Genomic DNA, 9,473 nt, shown 5'->3' with positions numbered 1-9,473 from the left:
AGATTTCTATATTATTAGTACTTTGATTTTAAGCCTTGTATTTTGGCTATATTATTATGGTATTTGAACAATTTACTATTTCCTTATTTGCATGGTATGTTTGAACAAATATTAAGTATGTTATTTGACTATGTAGATTTTATAGTTAATCTATTCATGATTTATGCTTCATGATTCTTGCTTCATGATTTGGTTGATAGTTTTTTTCATGAATGTTGTATGGATGTTTAGTTATATTTTGAATACTTCAAATTTGATATGAACTTTGGCTTTTTGTTGATGTCAAAGGGGGAGAGAAATAGGGATTAAATCAAGAACTCACATGAGTAATCTACTTAATTTTAAGAGAAGCATAAATTCAAAAACAAAGGGGGAGAATTTATGTGAGTGATCGACTAGGAAAAAGTGTGTGTGTATGTTTCTTGATTTCAAAAGTTGTCATCATCAAAAGGGGGGAGATTGTACAAGCAAAGCTTCATGGTGAATCAAGAGTGATTCAAAGATGTTTTGATGATAACAAAGATGATAACAAAAGATGATGACAAAGGTGATGACAAAAAGCTCAAAGGTCAATCAAAGAATGAGTTCAAGATATTCAAGATAGACTCAAGAACACTTCAAGATTCAAGAGGAAACTTGAATTCAAGAATCAAGAATCAAGATTCAAGAGATCAAGATTGAAGACTCAAGATTCAAGAATCAAGAGAAGGCTTAATCAATATAAGTATGAAAAGGTTTTCTCAAAAATTGAGTAGCACATGGTTTTTCTCAAAACATGTTTACCAAATAGTTTTTACTCTCTGGTAATCGATTATCAGATTGTTGTAATCGATTACCAGTAGCAAAAAGGATTTGAAAAAGTTTTCAAACTGAATTTACAACGTTCCAATTAATTTCAAAAAGATGTAATCGATTATAATGATTTGGTAATCGATTACCAGTGCCTTTGAACGTTGAAATTCAAATCCAAATGTGAAGAGTCACATCCTTTCACATAAAACCCTTGTGTAATCGATTACACTGATTTGGTAATCGATTACCAGTGATTGTTTCTGAATAAATCAAAAGATGTAACTCTTCAAAAGGTTTTTGACTTTTTCAAATTGTTTTTAAGTTTTTCTAAAAGTTATAACTCTTCTAAATGGTCCTCTTGGCCAGACATGAGCTTTGATTTGCTTTTCAATATACTTTTCCAATCAATCTTATACAATCCTTTACAAGCCTTGAATATCTTTGAACTTCTTCTTCTTCTTTGTGCCAAAAGCTTCCCAAAGTTTTCTGGTTTTCTGAACCTTGAAAACTTTTGCTATTCATTCTTTTCATCTCTTCTCCCTTTGCCAAAAAGAAATCGTCAAGGACTAACCGCCTGAATTCTTTTTGTGTCTCTCTTCTCCCTTTTCCAAAAGAACGAAGGACTAACCGCCTAAATTCTTTTGTGTCTCCCTTCTCCCTTGTCAAAGAATTCAAAACGACACAGTCTGAGAATTCTTTTGATTCTTCCCTTTCCCTTATACAAAAGTATTCAAAGGACTAACCGCCTGAGAATTCTTTTGTATCCCCATTCATAAAGTATCAAAGGTTTAACCGCCTGAGATCTTTGTCTTGACACATTGGAGGGTACATCCTTTGTGGTACAAGTAAAGGGTACATCTACTTGGGTTTGACTGAGAACAAGAGAGGGTACATCTCTTATGGATCAGTTCTAGTGAAGGGTACATCCACTAGGGTTTCAAAAAGAACAAGGGAGGGTACATCCCTTGTGGATCTTTGCTTGTAAAAGGATTTTTACAAGGTTGAAAGAAATCTCAAGGACCGCCGGTCGATTGGGGACTGGATGTAGGCACGGGTTGTTGTCGAACCAGTATAAAAACTCTTGTGTGTTTGTCTCCTTCTTCCCTACTCTTTTAATTTCCGTTGTGCATTTAATTTCCGCTTTTAATTTCTGTTAAGTTTCTCTTCTACTCCTTATTCTCTTAACTACATATGTAAAAGCCTTAGAAGAGTAAATTTTTAATTAGTAAAGGTTTAGGAATAATTAATTCAACCCCCCCCCCCTTCTTAATTATTCTGAGGCCACTTGATCCAACATGCAGTAGCTGACCCCGATGATCATGATAACGCGTCTGCAACTACATTGCTTTTGCCTGCTCTATACTTGATAGCATAATCAAATCCTAGCAAGTTTGCTAAGTACCTGTGTTGTTCAGGTGTTTGAATGGCCTGGTTCATAAGCTCCTTTAGGCTCCGATGATCTGTTAATATAACAAAATGATGACCTAACAGGTACTGCCGCCATTTCTGGACGGCGGCGGTGATGACGGCGAGCTCGCGAACATACGTGGAAGATCGGAGCAACTTGGGACAAAATTTTTTGCTAAAGAAGGCAATTGGGTGTCCTTCTTAAGAGAGTACTGCACCCTTACCCGAACCCGAAGCATCTGTTTCTACCATAAAGGGCTTAGCAAAATCGAGAAGAGCAAGTACTAGGGCCATAGTAACTGCATCCTTAAGAGTTTGAAATGCATGTTCAGCTTCTGGTGACCATACGAAGTCCGCCTTGGTTAAGAGTTGTGAGAGGGGTGTGGCCATAGCAACGTAACCCTTTATGAGCCTGTGATAAAATCCCATGAGGCCAAGGAACCCACGCAGAGCTCGAGTTGTTCGCGGTTGCGGCCACCTTTGGATGGCTTGAACCTTTTCTGGTATGGGTTGTACACCATTGCCGGAAACAATGTGCCCTAGGTAATCTATATGCTTCTACATGAATGAATATTTAGCGAACTTGAGAGTAAACTTACCATCCATTAACACTTGAAACGCAGTTTCCAAATGATTCAAATGTTCCTCCAGATTTCGACTGTATATCAATATATCATCGAAGAAGACGATGATATATTTTTGCAGATAGGGCTGAAACAAGCGTTTCATCGTTGCTTGGAAAGATGAAGGGGCATTACAAAGCCCGAAAGGCATCACCCGAAACTCATATTGTCCATGGTGAGTGCGGAAGGCAGTTTTGCTCGTATCGGATTCTTTCATCAGAATCTGATGATACCCTTGCATCAAGTCCAGTTTAGAAAACCATACTACGCCTCCAAGTTCATCCAATAATTCGTCCACTGCAGGTATAGGGAAACGATCGTGTACTGTAATCGCATTGAGTGCCCTATAATCAACACAAAAATGCCAAGTTCCATTGCGCTTCTTAACTAACAAAACTGGAGATGAGAAGGGACTTGAACTATGTTGTATGTGGCCTTGATGGAGCATGGAAGCTACTTGATTTTCTATCTCTTGCTTATGATAGTAAGGATAGCAGTAGGGTCTAACATTAACAGGGGCTGAGTTCGGGAGAAGTGTGATGGTGTGGTCTGTGGGTCGAGATGGAGGTAAGGTGGACAATGGTTGGAACAGGGAAGAGTATTTGGTGAGGAGCTTCTGAATTGTTGGTATAGGATGAGCCAAGGGTGACGATGTCATGGTGTGAGGTTCCATTTGAATGTGAAAATAAGTGCTAGTGTTACCTGTGTCTACCAAATGACGCAACTGGGATGGCGAAATCTGATCAATAGACGTATCGCGATCCCCCGTAAGTTCAATCAACTTGCCATCATAAATGAATTTCATAGTAAGAGTTGTGTAGTCCGTTAGGACAGGCCCCAAAGATTTAAGCCATTGTACTCCTAGGACTATGTTAGCCCCTCGAATGGGTAGCACATGGAAATCCACCTTGAAATCATGCTTCTGAATCTGCACTGATACATCCATGCATACCTGGTTGCACTGCAGCTCCTCGCCATTGCCCACCGTCACTCGCAGCATGGAAGTATTTTGGGGAAGCAACTTCAGAGAAGAGACCAGCTCTTATTGTAGAAAATTATGTGTACTCCCGCCATCGATGAGAATCTAGACACTGTGATTCTCAATTAAGCCGGTGAGGTGTAAGGTCTCTAGAGCTCCTTGACCTGAGAGAGCATGCAGGCTAATCTGCGCCGGTGACGAGTCCTGCGAAGAAGGAGGGAGCGTTGGCAATAAAGGCTCGGGATCGATTTCCTGAGCATACTCATCCTCCTCCGTAACAAACAAGAATAGGGAAGAAGCACATTTATGATCGCGCAAGTATTTCTCGTCACAGTTAAAACATAGTCCTTGTTCTCGGCGAAGAGCTAATACCGTCGGAGTCAACCTTTTGAAAGAAATGGTGGAGGAGCGTGGTTTGGCCACAGACGAAAGCAAGGAGGATTCCGAAGGATTAAAGCTAGGAGGAGGCCAGAGTCGTGAAGAAGGGGGGATAGAGGTCGTAGTAGGGGAAGATCGAACTCCCGGCCGGCGACTATCTAGCAACTTCTCCTCATGGAGTCTTGCGAACGAGACTGCTTGAGCCAAGGAATGAGGCTGCATGACTTGCACCTCCCCTCGAATCGCAGGACTCAGTCTAGATACAAAACAATTGAGCACAAACGGCGCCGGAAGGCCGATAACTCTATTAGCGAGAGCTTCGAACTCCGAGAGATACGCCGAAACGGTTGAACGCTGCGTCAATTTACACAGTACTCTCGTAGGATCTTCGTAAGCTGAAGACGAAAACCTTGCGTGGATAGCATGTAGAAAAGTTGACCAAGAAGACAATTGGCCATTGCGATACATCCACTGAAACCATGCTAAAGCATGACCTTCCATATAGAACGAAGCGATCGTAAGCCGATCATGATCTGGTGTCGCATGATATTCGAAGAATTGCGTAATCTTGAATATTCATCCCTCAGGATCTGATCCATCAAAGTGAGGAACCTCCAGCTTCAACCGATAAGCAGAATTTGTGGTTGTGGCGGATGAAGGACTTGCAAACATTGGTGGAACGTGAGGATTGGTACGTGAGGTCTCCAACTGATTCATACGGTTAAGAAGCTCATCGAACTTCGAAGTCATAGATGCAGAAAGCTTCGCGAAGGCATCTTCCCAATGATCAACACTAGTGATGCAAGCTCCATTGGAGCTTGTAGGCCTAGGATCTTCTTCATCAATGGATTCCTTTGCTTCTTGGAAGATAAATGGCAGCGGAATGGAGAAGGAAGAGAGAGAGGAGACGCCACTTCAAGGAGAAGATGAGTCTAGAAGAAGCTCACCACCATAGGAGGCCATGGATAAGAGCTTGGAGGAAGAAGGAGATGAATGAAGGGAGAGGGAGAGAAGAGCACGAAATTTTGTGCTCAAAAGGAGCTCTGAAATCTGAAGTTAATATTCAAATGATCAAAGTTGAAAAAAATACACACACATGACCTCTATTTATAGCCTAAGTGTCATACAAAATTGGAGGGAAATTCAAATTTCACTTGAATTTGAAATTGAATTTGTGGAGCCAAAATTTCACTAATTATGATTAGTGAATTTTAGTTATGGTTCAGCCCACTAATCCAAGATCAATTACAAGATTCTCCACTAAGTGTGCTTAGGTGTCATGAGGCATGAAAAGCATGAAGGACATGCACAAAGTGTGACTATATGATGTGGCAATGGGGTGTAGTAAGCAAATGCTCACCTCCCCCTCTAAAATTTAATTGGATTGGGCTTCTACCAATTCAATTAAATTTATTTCCAACCACACACATCAAATATCCACTTAGTGCATGTGAAATTACAAAACTACCCCTAATACAAAAACTAGTCTAGGTGCCCAAAAAATACAAGGGCTGAAAAATCCTATATTTCTAGGGTACCCTACCTACAATATGAAGCCCTATATACAAGGACCAAATATAATGACATCCTAGTCTAATATGTACAAAGATAATTGGACCCAACCTTGGTCCATGGGCTCAGAAATCTACCCTAAGGTTCATGAGAACCCTAGGGCCTTCTTCAGCAGCTCTAGCCCAATCTTCTTGGAGCCTCTTGCTCATGGTTCTAGTGATTGGTCCCTTCCTAGGGAGGATTGCATCAACTAGTTTTGGATCGTGTAGCTTCAGCCATGGCAGAAAAGAATGAAAGCACCAATGTTAGACTTGGCTTTCGAGGCCTAAGTAACCTCCAAGGGGAAAGAGAGAGAACGAGAGATATCGAGAGATAGAAGGGAAACTAAGAGAATGCTTTTCTGTTATTATTCACGAGCGCTTTCTTACATTTTATATACATTATGTTCTCAACATCCTAACAGAAATGCTAACAGCTAATATCCCTTATTCCTCCTAAGCTTCTTGAAGATACCTACGCCATCCTTATGTACTTGCATGCACACGTGAACGCTTATGTCGCTAGCATGTAATCCTTCAGATAACTAGAGGTGTGGCCTTGCCTCTTGGGCCTTCCTGCTGCTAGCTCCTTGTTGTTATTCGTGTTGGGCCTGGCTACTTGTGACTCGTTGTTGCTACTTGTAATACCTTATTACGAATATACAAATGATTTTAAGGATGCAATTACAAAACAAAATAGATTTGGCAAAATAAATGAGAAAATGTGAATTCAAACTCCAAGAACACAATAATAAAAAGATCTGAAAGATAAAATATAACAATTATCATATTCAAACCCAAATCTGACACACCCCTCACCAGATCTCCACCACCACGATTCCGTTGCCACAACTCCCGTGTCGTCATGACTCCTTCCCGCTCTCCAAACTCTCAAGAAACTCCTTCCTCTTCTCAGTTCCATACTCTCTTCTCTTCACTCCTTAAAAATCATATTAATGTTGTATAGATCGTCAAGAGCGGGATCTTAGCACAATGAATTTGGGCGTAGTGGTAGTGATCGAATATTGAATCTAAAGCTGCAGTTTGCAAACACAGAGATGTAGCTGTGAGAAGCCATACGATCACGAACACAATCGAAGTGTCTCGCTAAATTGTTGAGTTTGATTGTTAGGTGAATAATTAGAATTAGAAAGAGAAGTAGTTTTCACTATAAATGGTGGAAGCATGATGAAGAACAATGTCAGTGAGGGAGGTCATCGGCAACAACGAGGAGTTCCTTCGGTGATAGCACACAACAAAGAGAAGCGTCGTCAAGGTGAGAGGTGAGATATGCCAAAGTGTGGATTTGATAGGGTCATGTATACAATAAGCTTTTGCACACAAATTAATCTAATGGTTGTAATTTTTTGTGCATAGTGGACCACTTATGTTGGTAGTTCATCCTAGACGTCATCTTGAAGATGATATTTTTTTAAACTTCATCAAAGATATTTAATTAAAAAGTCATTTTAAAAATATCTAAAAAAGAATAAATTATAATTTAAATAACTATTATAATTTACATTCAACATAAAAAAAATTGTATATCGCATAGGTTGTACAAACACTAATTGAATAATTAAATAAATGCATGTTTATCTTACAAGAACTCTTTTCAATTAAAGAACCTAATGCCTTAATATCTCCCGTTGACATAAACCTAACCCAAAGGAAAGGTGCATTTTGATTCCCTTTTTCTCCGTAAAGTCCAAACTCCGGTGCCCGCAACCCGAAGCAAATAGTTTCTTAATCGTATAAAAAAATATCTATAAAGAAAAGGCACATATAAATAATACTACAAGAATAAATTACTAACTAAAGTTGTCCATCCTTTTCGGATAAAGCATAATTCATCCATCTCTAATTATTTCATAATTATTAAGTGCATAGCCTAAAAGATAAAATATAAAAAGAATAAATTTTAACCAAACAATTAAAATAATTTAAGAAAAGAAAGATTTTAATTGTATTAATGAAAAAGTAGGACAGAAAAGAGAGAAAGAATTTCTTTTTTATCTGTTGCTCGAGGAAAGTAAAGACGAGCACTCTACAAAAGTATGATATATTTATATAGCAGCAAATCAACTAGAAGCCTATGATGTAAGCCCGACCGTGAAACGAAAACTTTTTATGAAACCCCGCACAAAAATTAACTTAAGAAATGATTAAGGATGAATTGAATTTAATTAAGCATTTATTTAATCAATTCTTAGTATCACATTAGAATTTATTTCATAAATTTAACGTAAAATAAATCTTTGAAATAAATTAAAATTTTATTTGTAAATTACATTGAATAAAACTTATAAAGGTTAACTACAAAGTGCATTAATTAGTGTAGAGTTATTAGAGCTTAATCAATGATCTTAAATTTGAGTATTTATATAATTGTGTTAAATATTTAAAAAAAGGATTTTATCTTTTTTAATAATCTTACTCAACTCAATCAAGATTGTTTCTCATCCATGATATTTGTGAGATATATACACACTGATTGTGACAATTGATGGTAGGATAACCTAATCATCACTAATATGTAATACGGTGCCATTTATACTATGGACACCTAGTATTAATTGCAGTGTTTATTATGGGCTAATTAAGAAGTAAGAACCAATAATTCTTGACTGTTATATATTGATCTTAATCAATAAACCAGAGATTGAAGAATGGAGCAATTAATTGAGTTTGATTCTTACAAATAAAAATATATTAACTCCAAAATAATTACTATAGTAAGGCTTTTGGAGAAAGGGCAGGGCACTCCAAATAAGGCAACAATGACGAAATTATGGTCTAAGAAGTGATTATGTCCTAAATTTAGAGTTTCTAAAAATGTTTCTTGGAACAAAATATATTGTGCATAAAACGTATTACTTTTAAAAACTTTTATGCAAAACCTATTCAACAATGCAATAAAACTATGAGAATCCGGCTCCAATTATGTATTAGAAAATATTACTAAAATTAGTGTCTAACATATCATTTGTTTCAAATTTATTTAAAATTATAATAATCGTTTTTTCATTAATTTCTTTAAAAAAAATAAAAAAATTATTATGTCTTTAAATTTAGATGTTTCTAAAGCACTTAATGTCTTAAAGTTACAAAGTACCTTTATCACTAGTGTTGTTCATCTTCCACATCAAAGTCTTTATCGTACATGTAATTAATTTTTAAGAAGGGAAAGAAAATTAGTGGGTTATTTTAAAGGGATAAACATAAAATTTTAATTAATTGTTTTACTTACAAAGAGATACAAGAGAATCTATTTTTAACCTAGAAAAGGGTTCTCGAATGTTAGACAAGATTTAATAAAATTGACATTATATATAATATTCTTGAAGTGTTAGATATATAAATCCAAAATGTTGGCATAGTAAACTAAATAGATAGTTGATGTAGTTTATAATTTACCAATCCTTCGAATAAGCAAAAAATTATATGCATTTATCTGTTATTTTTCATGAGAACGAGCACTAATTAATTTCATTACATGAGCATGAATAATTTCCTATTATTAGGAAACATGAAGAATATACACTCTTTATATTACTCCATTAGACAAATTTAATCTCAAATCCACAATCAATGCTTTTTTTTTTGTTGACTGCATCCACAATCATTGCTAAATACACTCGTAACATAATTTAAGGCTTCATAGTAACAGTTGTAAGTGAATAGAACGCATAGAAAAAAAACGTAAACGCTAGCCAGTACAAGATTAACTTGTTTAGACGGAAA

The 9,473-nt window shown here is 36.9% G+C and overlaps 1 long non-coding RNA gene across 1 annotated transcript; it reads right to left on the bottom strand.

Moving 5' to 3' along the window:
• Window positions 1–6,076: 6,076 nt before the first annotated feature.
• On the bottom strand, window positions 6,077–7,167 carry LOC106796047 (uncharacterized). The gene is made up of 2 exons (XR_001384923.3): window positions 6,549–7,167; window positions 6,077–6,377 (listed from the first exon to the last, which is right to left on the bottom strand). It is a non-coding gene; the product is annotated as an uncharacterized lncRNA (long non-coding RNA).
• Between the last annotated feature and the right edge of the window lie 2,306 nt (window positions 7,168–9,473).

This window comes from Glycine max, chromosome 15 (assembly GCF_000004515.6).
Source record: "Glycine max cultivar Williams 82 chromosome 15, Glycine_max_v4.0, whole genome shotgun sequence".
In the NCBI taxonomy this organism is placed as follows: domain Eukaryota; kingdom Viridiplantae; phylum Streptophyta; class Magnoliopsida; order Fabales; family Fabaceae; genus Glycine; species Glycine max.
Note: the sequence above shows the minus strand (reverse complement) of the source record. Positions and strands in the feature narration are given on the sequence as shown.